At 47.7% G+C, this 12,796-nt stretch overlaps 2 pseudogenes across 2 annotated transcripts in view; one reads left to right on the plus strand and one right to left on the minus strand.

Moving 5' to 3' along the window:
* Positions 1 to 10,138, minus strand: part of LOC107545700 (small ribosomal subunit protein eS27-like pseudogene) — a 45,395-nt pseudogene extending 35,257 nt beyond the window's left edge. For both annotated transcript variants that reach the window (XR_015714242.1, XR_015714241.1), the window contains exon 1: positions 9,643 to 10,138. The product of XR_015714242.1 is annotated as a small ribosomal subunit protein eS27-like pseudogene, transcript variant X2 (transcript). The remainder of the gene's footprint in view (positions 1 to 9,642) is intronic.
* Positions 10,139 to 12,289: 2,151 nt separating this feature from the next.
* The window catches only part of LOC107545922 (large ribosomal subunit protein eL36 pseudogene), a 66,679-nt pseudogene continuing 66,172 nt past the window's right edge, over positions 12,290 to 12,796 (plus strand).

Genomic DNA, 12,796 nt, shown 5'->3' on the forward strand with positions numbered 1-12,796 from the left:
CTCGTCAGGGGCTCTGGAAACACCGCTCCTGCTTTCTGAGAACGGGGTGCCTGTGAAAGGGCTCTAATAAACACTGGCGAATGGCAAGAACCAAGATTTTTAATCACATTGATTTCACCAGGCACGTAAAACCAGATCCTTTTCTGATTTCTTGGGGTACAGAAGAAAAGCTATAGATTAAACGTCATAAATGCGCTATGTCATATCCTGTTTGGTAGACCCAGTCTCCTGTTAAGTGCTCCCGTGCCGGGCGTTTGCTCCATTTCTGTGCTGGCTACTCCCCGTGCCTCTCCGCACCCCTCCGCGCCCTGCCCGCCTCTGCTCTGTGCCCAGGGGCGCTGGTCGTGTGGCGCGCAGGTGGCCCTCCTGTGCTCCCTTACCCTGTAAAGCTGCCCTCCCAGGTGCCATTCCTCACCCCTGCGCTGCTCTCTCCCAGCGTTAGAGGGATGGGCGGGGAGGGAGCGCTGCCCTCTATTGGAGCCTACCGATACGGTGCCCCCCTGCCCTCTATTGGAGCCTACGGATACAGTGCCCCCCTGCCCTCTATCGGAGCCTACGGATACGGTGCCCCCCTGCCCTCTATTGGAGCCTACGGGTACAGTGCCCCCTGCCCTCTATCGGAGCCTACGGATACAGTGCCCCCCTGCCCTCTATTGGAGCCTACGGATACGGTGCCCCCCTGCCCTCTATTGGAGCCTACGGATACAGTGCCCCCCTGCCCTCTACTGGAGCCTACGATACAGTGCCCCCCTGCCCTCTATTGGAGCCTACGATACAGTGCCCCCCTGCCCTCTATTGGAGCCTACGGATATGGTGCCCCCCTGCCCTCTATTGGAGCCTACCGATACGGTGCCCCCCTGCCCTCTATTGGAGCCTACGGATACAGTGCCCCCTGCCCTCTATCGGAGCCTACGGATACAGTGCCCCCCTGCCCTCTATTGGAGCCTACGGATACAGTGCCCCCCTGCCCTCTATTGGAGCCTACGGATATGGTGCCCCCCTGCCCTCTATTGGAGCCTACGGGTACAGTGCCCCCTGCCCTCTATCGGAGCCTACGGATACAGTGCCCCCCTGCCCTCTATTGGAGCCTACGGATACAGTGCCCCCCTGCCCTCTACTGGAGCCTACGATACAGTGCCCCCCTGCCCTCTACTGGAGCCTACGATACAGTGCCCCCCTGCCCTCTATTGGAGCCTACGGATATGGTGCCCCCCTGCCCTCTATTGGAGCCTACGGGTACAGTGCCCCCTGCCCTCTATTGGAGCCTACGGATACAGTGCCCCCCTGCCCTCTATTGGAGCCTACGGGTACAGTGCCCCCTGCCCTCTATTGGAGCCTACGGATACAGTGCCCCCTGCCCTCTATTGGAGCCTACGGATACAGTGCCCCCTGCCCTCTATTGGAGCCTACGGATACAGTGCCCCCTGCCCTCTATTGAAGCCTACGGATACAGTGCCCCCTGCCCTCTATTGGAGCCTACAGACACGGTGCCCCCGTGCCCTCTGTTGGAGCCTACGGATACGGTGCCCCCCTGCCCTCTATTGAAGCCTATGGGTACAGTGCCCCCTGCCCTCTATTGGAGCCTACGGGTACAGTGCCCCCTGCCCTCTATTGGAGCCTACGGATACGGTGCCCCCCTGCCCTCTCTTGGAGCCTACGGGTACAGTGCCCCCGCTTCCTGCTTCTCCTGTAGCCTACCCGTGATTTTGTAAACTGTCCCTTTCTCAAACTCCTCTCAAATTACCCCATGCGCGCATGTCATTTTTTCCTTTGAGAACCCTGGATGCTGTCTTATTAGCTTTCCTCGCCTTCACACGTCACTGTGACACAGGTGTAATCCCCGCTTACAGATAAGAAGAGAGGTCACTGGCCTGAATTCACGCAGAAAGGGGCAGCGTTAGGATTTAAGCCCAGCGTTGTCTGACTCCAAAGCCTGAACTCAGACATTTCACTATCTTTCAATGCCAAAGCGGTTCTCATCACTAGTAATCACAAAATCATAAACAGTTATGAAGCTACAATTAAATCAATTCATGATGTATTAAAATAATTTTTAAGAATTGCTTACCACATGCCAGCGTTTCGTAAGCATTAGCTCCACCGGCGCTCACTCTAACCCCAGGATTAGTACCATTTTAGAGAAAAGGGAAGTGAGGCCGATTTTCTGATAAGCATTTCCAAAGGGAAGAACTTTCACAGAAAAGCCAATTTGACTTTTATCAAAGACACCAGGTTGACATTCAGAGCGAGAGATGCCGACCTACCCCTGACAAACAAAATGATCACTTTCTAGTAACTTCTTTCTTCGCAGTTCCTTCTGGTCTGCGCCGCCTGCCAGGCCCTTGGCTCCTCTCCGACCGTCCTGCTCTTCTTCCTCCCAGGTCCCCTCCTTGCCCCAACATTTTCTGTGCTTCTCCCGTTCTTACAAATATTAATCTTCTATCCCGAGTATAAATCCCAAACTGTTCACCTAAACCCATCTGGTTTGGATTGTGGGTGTGTCTTTCCTTTAGCGTAATCTAACTTTTTCAGAGCGTGGGTAAAATTATCTCGCCTCTACCTATCTTTCAGCCTCGATCTAGGTATATCTATAGATGTCTTTTCCATCACACCAGTGGTTAGTCTCCAAACAATGTAGAGGTGAGACTGAACTTCCCAGAGAACAAATCATCCTGCAATACTTGTACAGATGCTGTCCGAAGACAAGAGGAGAGAGAGACTTAGACTTTAAATAATTTCTCAGTGTCACAACCTATAAATGGCAGAGCTGGGCTGTGAATGGTCCAGTGTCTGTGTTAACTTTTATGTTATATCACAGTGAGACTACTGTAGGCACAGAAGTAAAAACAAGGAAGAGAACACCAGTCATTTAATAGACAAGCTAGATTTAAGCATTTTGAACAGATTATACTTCTTTGCCAGGAATGCAATAAAACTGACAACCACTTTCCAAATGTCCGAGTACACTGTGCACCGATTTGCTTCTGTGGTCAATATTGTCAGTGAGCAGAAGCAGACCAAGGCTTAGCCGTCGGGCTCTTGAATGCATGTGACAGTCACTGTGACTTGCCTATTACTAATCAACAAACCAAGAGTTTCTGAGGACCTGTCCTGTGCCCAGCACCAAGCTAGGAGCCCTTGTGTGGGATATAAATATGTAACAGGTGTTCTCCCTCTCTCTGCCTTTAAGAGCATGCACTGGCAGTCAAGACAGAACATGTAAACAGTCACTCACTATGGGAGATAGTCCATGTTGCGTATGTGAACTTCTAATATCGAAAGAGAAAAAAGGGCCAGCTTGGTCCCGGGCTGTCCATGGAGGAGGGGGGGCCGGCATCCTTGTTGATACAGATTTGATTCCTCCCTTGCTGGCTTTGGGATATTAATCAGCAGATGTTAATCATTAGATATCAAGCCTTCAGTCCAATGTGCTTTTAAAATAAATTTTAACTAAAAATGGTTACTTTCTAAAGTCATTATCTTAAACTGTTTCCTCCCATTAGAATAGAGGGTCCTTGCCATTTCAGATGCCTGAAGGAGGTTAATCAGAGCAGGTCCCTCCTGGAGCTTTCCCCACAGTCACGTGGACCCTTGTCCTTCCTGCAGGAGGTTTCTTGGAATCTCAGCTGTCTTCAGACCGCTCGGCAATCCAAGATCCTCAGCTGTAAGCAAGCGCCCCAGAGTCCCCGGCAGTCCTCCTGGTCTCCCGCACAACTATGGGCTCAGTTCTTCCCAGGGATAAAGTTGGGGCAATACAAAATAGCCAGTCCAAAATTTGTGTGGGTCCAGGACTCTCGGACTCTAATCCTGCCCGAGTGTGGGCCGCCGGGCTCACATTTATGTTAGCGGTAAAGCTTTCCAGCCAACAGTGGGCTCTTAATAGTTAAGTTTGGAGGAGTCAAAAGTTGTATGCAGATTTTTTACTGCATGGGGAGTTGGCATCCCTAATGCCCGCATTTTCCAGGGGTCAACTGTATTTTCTTTTCCTAGTGTTACTTCTGAATCTTTTTCTTTCTACTCACCCAAAAAGGAGAAGAGTCATCCTGCCAGTTCCTCCACGAGCCTGACCAGGACACCTGAATATGTATGAGACGTTTAAACACCCCGAGGCTGGGGGGCGGGACAGTCAACCAGTAGCATCCCTTCCCCTATATTGGCCAGATGATGTCACTGTCACAGTGTTAGTGCATTTATAGGCAAAAATCAACGTAGAAAGGCTAAAGGGGCATTTTGTCTCCCATTTTAAAACTTGAAACAGTAACACAGTGGCCAGCAGTCAAGGTTCAAAAGGCCAGAGCATAATTAGTCTGTTATAGTCTCCATGGCTCACGTGGTCTAAGGATGTAAGGGATGGCATTCAAGTGCCATAAACATCATAATCCAAAGAATGGAGTTCTCAGAGCTGTTTGCTTTTGTTTTCTTGTTTTTAAGGAAAAGAGGCCTTTGCCTTTATGGGCTTCTTCACAGGGATCTGTTTCAGAAGCTTGGCTTTCAGAGAAATAAATAAACCAAATTCCAAGGCACATTGAGGCCTCACAGAGAGGTGGCGTTTAGAAGCTGATTGTGTCAGAAGTGAGCAGGGATCGGGACCTTGGCCACTAACAGCCACTAGTTCTCACATAGAGGACGTGGCAGCCCATAGGGTGTAACGTCTGAGTACATGGGTGCCACACAGCCTTCCCTGACATCAGCCCTCCACGCTGAGCTCTCCTTTTAAAAGTTGCTTTTTGTTTTAAAGTAGAGATTTTTCTAAGTGCATTTCTCAGAGCCCCAGGATCCTTCATCGGTGCCTATGGGGCTACAAAGAGAGCCAGATGGGTGGTCTCTGGGACCCCACTCTAGCTTTATCCCCATTTATTTATTTTTCATTTGTTTGAAACATTGAAATACTTAGTTTGCAAAAGGGGTTTTGCTAAAAAGTAAAAACAAGACGAACAACCTACTAACTGAGAACACTACTGAGTCAAGGTGACACTTTCAATTGGCAGTGTGTGAAAATGGCCTGTGTGGGGTATGAAAATGCCCTGTGCTATGTATGAAAATGCCCTGGTGCTGAGTATGGAAATGCTCTGTGTGGTGTATGAAAATGCCCTGGTGCTGGGTATGGAAATGCTCTGTGCGGTGTATGAAAGTGCCCTGTGCTGTGTGTGAAAATGCCCTGTGTGGTGTATGAAAGTGTCTACAATCAACATGTGAATTTCGAAGGAAATTCCTTAGAACCAGTTACAGGACTTTGGGCTTCTGACCAACTTCAGGGATAAAAGATTCCCTGAACAGGAAATTAAAGGGGAAATTTAGAAGAAAGCTTTCTATAGAGAAAGCCGTACTGTGAGTTCTCCCCTCCACCCCACGGGGAGGGGGAGTGTGGGGACCTGCCTTCTTACTTTGAGTCTAGTGAGAGGGGTTCCAAATGGGACCACTCAGAGAACCTGCTTTTGTGCCTGAGTTTGGGAAGTTCTTGTGACACATACCCAAGACCTCCGGAGTCCTGTGGGAGCAAAGGGAGCTAGACAGTAACTTGGTTCCTTCTGACCGCAGGTCGAGGTATGTGACGCCCAGGGCCAGGCGGAGACTCTGTGGAAGGAAGGCCAGCCTAGGCCCTTTGATATGGGATCCCACGGACATGCCGAAAAGCGCTTCTGCTAGAGGACAAGGGATCTGGACCTAGAGCATGTGTGTAAAACAGAGCACCAGGCATTCAGAGGGTGAGGGGTGGTCGGACAAAGGACAGAAGGGGAGGAGAACTGTTGTCTGAAACTGCCCAAGAGGCCGAGCAGGTTGGGAGTCCTCGAAGAATGCCTGTGCGGCTCTGAGAGCAGGAGCCGGCTCACAGGCAGGTAGGCAGCTATGTTCCTTCCCCTCTACCTGTCTTGCTCTCCCGCCTGTAGCCCAGAGTCAGAAGGAACAGCTATTGGGCATCAGGAAAGGCTGGCAAGGAAGCAAGGAGCCTGTCGCACCGCTCCCACCAAGGACAGACTTGTCCAGGGCCAGCTCTGGCAAGTGGACAAGTCTTATTTTTGAATGCAAATTGCAATGTTCATTAATGTATTATGACTGAAGATCCTAATTTCTGAAAAAAGACTATGCTGGGTAACTCAAGAGATTCCGCGGTCTCTTTATAAAACGAGAATGACCAGCAATGTCACGGTGCCTGATAGTTGTCTTCCTAAGGGAAAAACATAAACAACAAACAAAACAAAAAGCCTTTCCCAATGATTTAATCTTAAAGTGAAAGTAGGGGAAAAATATGTCTTTTAATTACAGGCTCTTTAACTAGGTTTGTTTATTGCACCAGTTAAAAGTTCTTATAGTATAGTTGAATCTAGCCCCACGGTAATGTCCAGAGCAGGTCTTGACCTTGAGCTAAAAAGTGAAATCCCACACCCTGTGGTCAGGGGAACAGTGGTCAGTGGGAAAAGCCATGGAGGGTTGGAAGGTTGGTTATATGGTTGCTTATTTTGTGTCTTCTAGTTTTTCCTTGCAGAAGACTCTTGCAGGTAGCTTTTGATCTCACCACACACCAGCATTCTACATAAACCCACTTGGTTCTTTTAAAGTGGGCCCACAGAGAAAGGGAAGAGAAACGTTCTTGGCTTATAGGGAAATAAGAGGCGATGGTTCACATATCCGAACCCTGAAAGCCCTTCTGTTTTCTTTATTTGTCTTGGGGGTGAGGGGGGATCATTTGCCTCCTGTCAGAATACCAGCTATCTATCTCTGCCTGTTCTTATTTGCCTCTCTCGGCAAGACCACTCACAGCTTCTTGCTAATGGGAAATATGGTCACAAAACAAGAAAGAAAAAGATTAATCCCTTAGGAGTAAAAGGGATGGATTCGTAAGACCAAAAAGAACAGGCAAAATGTAGCAGCACGTCATCTATTAGACGCAGCAGGAAATAGAGCTGGAATGAGGCTCCAGGATCACAGGAAAAGCATAGGAGAGCCCTGTTTCCTTGGGGCTTTAGGAAGCACTTCTAATGACCTGTTTTAGTCATAAAACATTTCTGACTATTTTATCAGAACAGTAAAAAGTAATCATCTGGGGGGGAAAAACCTATAGCCCTATTTCTTGACCCACAGATGGGGGAAGAGCTTGTGTGTCGTGAAAACTAAAAGAGGACCATGCTTTTCCGGGTCAATAAAAACAGTGGCATTGATCATTGCCATCTCAGATTTTCACCTTCTCATGGGCAACACCAAGGTGCCTTTCCTCAGTCACAGGCTTAGTGAATGTCGGGAGTTAAAGTGACACGATAGTTTAGAGGAGGAGCCCAGCCTCTGTCCCATCACTGGCTGAGTGATCGTAACAAAGTCACTTAACCTCCCTAGGCCTTAGTGTCCTTACTTTAAAGCAGGAATGGTAATGGCCCTAACCTCATAGGATTTTTGTGAAAATTTAACAACTAATGTAGATGTGGTGGCCATGAGAAAGAACTACTCAGATTTCATGCTACAGGAACAGATTCGATTAACAACCTCAGCTCTGTCTTCTTGGATCCACCCTCATATATTCCCACAGGGCTGCTCCCAGCCAATGACCAAGCATGGTAGGGGGACCGATGCAGGCCATTTCTAGGAGATAAGGGACCCCAAAAAAGATGACTTTGGCTTGAAGACTCCCATTGGCTTGGCAGAACATTCCTTGGAATTGTACTGAGCTTGAGACTCTTCCTACCCAATCCTCCTTCCTCCCGCTCTCCTTTCGCAGGTGTCAGACCATCACTGCGGTATGAAGGCTCCTGTGCTTTCTGCCGTTCCCTCCCTTTCACGAGTTTTTCACCCACAATAAATCTTTTTCATTTTATCCCATCTTAGTATATACATACTAACACAGTTGGTAAAACCAGCATCTAGTATGTAGTACGTGCTGAATAAACAGGACTTGTTATTATTAATGAATCGAGTAGCATAAACATGGAATTCTGAGAAAGGAAAAATCATTTTCAACCAAGACATTCATAAAGATTCCACATGTGAGATGAATTTTGAGGGAACTGGAAGAATCTGGAAAATGAAGTTTGCTGAAGATTGAGGACAGGCAGTTCGAGCTAGGATAAAACAGAGCACTGAGGCTGGAGAATGGAGATGCTTCTAGATTGCCTGGAGTGTAAGGTGCAGAGAAAAGACATATGTCATGTATGCTCATAGTCCATTGTCCAAAGCAAGTCATATGGCCAAGCCTGACATCAGTAAGGCAGAGTACACCCAGTCGACACAGGAGGCGCTAAAAGGCACATTGCAATGGACAGGGATCCATAATCCTCTCCCAGGAAAGAGGGCTCAATAGTTGGTAACGATAAGTCCGTCTAGCACAGGTAAGAAATTATTAGGTTGACCAAATATAAACATCTACTATTTTTTAGCAGGCCAGTGACATCATCAGGGTGGTTTTGGCTGTGGAGAAGAATCGGGAAGGGGGAATGAAGAAAAACAGTACTGCACACTGGTCCAGGCAAGAGGTGATGACAGGCAGTTTGAAGTAGTGACAGTGTGACAGCTGGAATTAACTGCCCTCTGTCCCAGGACCCCACTCTCTACTCTTTATTCTGAGACCTGCACCGGAAGATGGAGAAGTTCACTTGTTAGGATGAAAATCACTCAGATCACTCTAAGTACCTGGATATTGGGGAAGGCAAGGCCACTTCTCAGGTTGGCCTTAGAAAACTGTGAAAGAGAAGTTGACTTCCAGTTCAGAGCCCGCTGTCCTTCCTGTGTTCGTCTCCGCACAGGAGGACCCCACAATTTGCATCCCCAGCAGCCAAGCCCCATGCACAGTGTTCTCATTTTTTGTTCCTAAGATGCCCAGTTCTCCTCGCCTGCGACCCTGGACAGTCCGTGCCAGGCTACTCCCACTGCCTCTGGCCTGACCCTCTGCTTCAACCCAGCTTCCTCAAAGAACCACGCTCCCAACCACTAACCCTCAGGGCCTGGCCAGGAAGCTGCCTAGCTGTTCCCTGTAAAAATGCAACTCACTGTAAAATGTTACTTTTCTCTCCTGTTTGGAAATGTTTATATTTTAAATGAACGTCTTAGATAGACAACACCTTAACCTCCAAAAAGCAGTCTCTCGTGTAAGCCAGCTAGAGGAGATATTCTTAAGCAAGGAACGTAATTCGGAGCAGATCTTACACCAGACCATGCAGGCAAGGGCTCAGTGTGCTGGGGTCTGAGCGTGGCTCCTCCCTATCAGGGTATGTGGAGCGTGTCACATGCTGTTTCCTGGTCTGCAGAGGGTATAGACTGACTATCTGGTAAGAAGCCTAAAATTCTATTATCTTCTAAATGCATTTTAATTTGGGTAGTAGATTCTGAGCCAGAGAGCAATGCCTGAATGCCCAAGAACCTATTATGATCGCCTCACACCCTTCAAAACTTCTCAGGGGAGTCAGTTCACTTGTTGCTCTACTCTCACACACATGGACAAACAGTTTCAAACTCACTGGTTTTTGATGGGAACAGAAAGCAGAAACCCATCACCTCAAACCAGCACTGGTTCGGCAAGTTTGTCTGGTCTCATCTTGAGATACAAAATAGCCTTCCCCCTCCACAGAATTGATGAAGGCAATTCTTTTCTTTAAAAAAACTCATTGATTCTAACAACACCTGTCCCTTGGATGAATAAATAACCTGACACTCACTTACCAGTGGCATCAGGTCACATAATAATCTTCATTGCACCATCTACAGTGGCACCAGGTCAGATAAGGATCTTCATCGCACCATCTACCACAGGCACAGAGAGGCAAAGGCCTCCTCCAACCACAGCATCCAGATTTTCCGCTCGAAATACCAGTGCGTCCAGTTGGACCTGCAAACACAGTGCCCGGGGCTGTTGCTCCAGAGCCACCTCTGAAGTCATGCAAGGCTGAAGAAGACAAGTCACCTGCAGGCTTGGTCACTCTGTGGCTTGGAAGCTCTGCCAGCCCATCGGTGCCACAGTGCCTGGGACTCCGTGGGACGGTCGGCACCAGGTTCCCTGCCACAGGAGGGAGAAAGGCAGCCTCTACTTCTACTGCAGGTAAGTTGCAAGGCTTCTATCTGCTTGTGAGTAAAATTTGCAAAGTTTGAGTGGAGTAAGAAGACAGAACAGGGCAGGACGGAGAAACCTGAGCTGCGGGAGGCTGGGAAGACTAAGACGGACTTGGCAGATGACAGGTTTTGTTACAGATTTTTAAAATAATGTTGCTTTAGGAACAGAAAGAAAGCCAGGCCAAGAAACATCAACAGTAAGTTTTCCTTCTTTTCCCCCCTAAGATATGCTGAAGCCAGGTTTAATTTTATGTCAGGAAAGAATTCTCTCCTGAGACTTTCCTGGCGACGGTTCAGTTGAGGATAATGTTTTCCAGCCACGTTTCCAGCGTCGCTCAGAAGTTGAAAGGGAAGCGGGAACCAATCCCCAGGCCTTCGCTTTGAAGCAGCAGGGGGAGCTGTTAGGATAAAGACACGGTGGTTTCTGTGCCGAGGTGACTTCTGAAATCCAGTCAACATTCTCTACTTGCCGTTTTCGGGAACAGGGAGCTCCTAAAGGACAGAATGTTTACAGGTGCCAGCAGCTTTAACACCTCTGATTTTAATGCAAAGCCTTCATGTTATATTTTAAATCGAGAGGGGGAAAAAATAAAGCCTTAGATATTTGTACCAGTTGCCAGCGGCCTGCAAAGCATGACAGTATTTCACAATTACGCCCATCAACACGTAATGATACCTCATACCGTATATTGCAACCCCAAAGCGTTTGATGGAATTGGAGAGTTAAAGTGGGATTTTCAGGGCATAAAAAAAGAGCCATTATAACAACCTCGCCAGCATTTACCTACCTTACCATGTACGGTGTATCGATACTGCCCAGATGACTTATGTGTTTGGTGACTCTGGTTTTCTGGTGACTTGGACCCATTTAAAAACTAAGAGGGAAGAAGTAGGGAGGCCACACTTACCATTTATCATTATAAATTTTCTCTGCTGTCCTTTGGGTTGGGCTGTGTTGAAGTCCTACATTAGAGCACACCACTGTTCAGTCAAGGATTAAGTGACTGTTAACACTGTGGGTAATTCTCATGCTCTTCACTTCTGATTACTTGGTTTCTTCTAGTATCAGCAGAACTCCATGTGTACAACTTTCTGGAGCTAAAATGTGACAGTTATGGTGCCTCTTATATACATTTCTGTGACTGTTGCTTACACGTTACTGCCAAGGGTGCCCCCAGGAGTAGTAAATGTCAGCTTCCGGAAGAGTCAGGGAAACTGAGTCCGGGAGAAGAGGGCGGAAATGGAGAATTTTCTGGAACATGGGGGATTCAAGAGGAGAAGAGGCATTTTTGAAGGAAGAAGTTAAAAATCAGAGATCTCTCTGACCTGGTGTATAGGCAATACAATCACCATAAAGACTAATTTTATATGTTCCAAGGAATTCCACTGTAATGGAGTGCTTCAGATTTTCAGACAGATATGGTAAAATAATCTGGGAAACCAAAAAACTGTCCAGAAAATAGACTGAAACTAATAGAGGACTGGCAAGAACAGAGTCGACAAAAAAGCAATATAATACAAATATGTAAATGGAGGTGAAAGAACTGAGAGAATTAGACACAAGTAGTTCAAGATTGGACTGGTGTTCTCTCAGAATAATTTTGGGAGATATTATTTCTCATATCCTATAACGTCATGAAAAACTTTATATTTCTGCCCTTGAGGGAAGAACAAACATATAAGCTATTTCTAAATGTGGCTGGCTTACCTCCTAATATACTGATCAACAATGTTCTCAATGGTTCCAGAACGTTTCAGATCATCCAGCAAATGGTTAGGTGCTCATTCTAAACGGTGGTCTGAGTAAGAGCTGCCATATGTCTCTGTTTCATCCTTAGACTATGTGTCAGAACTATATTTTGGGTCAAAACAAGACTGCATTCCTGCATGTCCTCCATGGGGCTTCTCACCGTGCTCTGATCTCATGAGTGTTCACTGGGGATTCAGCGACAGTGTTACCTGTTGGATTCAGGAATAAATCAGTAATGAAGGTTTCTTTGATAGTGACTTGGAGTTACTTTGTACCTAATTAATTAATCAGTGTTAACTCAATAAGAAATTTGAAGCTTTGTATTTCTAAACCATTCGTCCCACTTGTACTGTACCAAGCATGACTTCTCTACGGGGTAGTAGATCTCCTGAGGGCATCTGAGGCAGCTTCACGGTCTCCCAGTTGTTTTCAGATATTGAGCTTCAGTCCAGCCAGTCATCAAACACGAGTCCTCACCTTCTGCCCTCCTTCCCCATACCTAGTACCGGCATGAACTGGCGCTCTGCCCGTTTGGACGTCTATCAGGGACTCCACCACCTCGCATTCCCCTTCTGGGGTTACCCCTCCAGGGTTCTGAGTGGCAGGTGGGCAGGGAAGGGGAAGAGTGTCACGCTGACAGACACTGCCATTACCCCTCTCGGTGAGCCCAGCCTGGCTGTGGATGTCCCCTCCGAGGCAGGCCTCCTGACTCTCGCTCTCTCTGGGGAATACAGGTCTGAGTTATTTTCACCACAATAATTTGTGAAATCCCCCTCAACCTCGTAAGCCCCGCAGCTCCTGTTCCTGGCCGTGTGCTCCACAGCCTCTTGCATCTGGAGTGTGTGGGGGGAAACTGTCTTAAGGTGGGGGTGGAACAAGCTCAACTACCTCCTAAGCACTGTCCACCTCACCCACGGGTGTCCCCGTCTTGGCCATTAACGGTGAGTTCACACTGCCTCCCTGGAGCTCCCCTCCCTTCCAGACCGATTTCCTTGAACCTGTGGGGTGCAGCTCTAT

This window comes from Miniopterus natalensis, chromosome 3, assembly GCF_054644295.1.
Source record: "Miniopterus natalensis isolate mMinNat1 chromosome 3, mMinNat1.hap1, whole genome shotgun sequence".
Taxonomy (NCBI): domain Eukaryota; kingdom Metazoa; phylum Chordata; class Mammalia; order Chiroptera; family Miniopteridae; genus Miniopterus; species Miniopterus natalensis.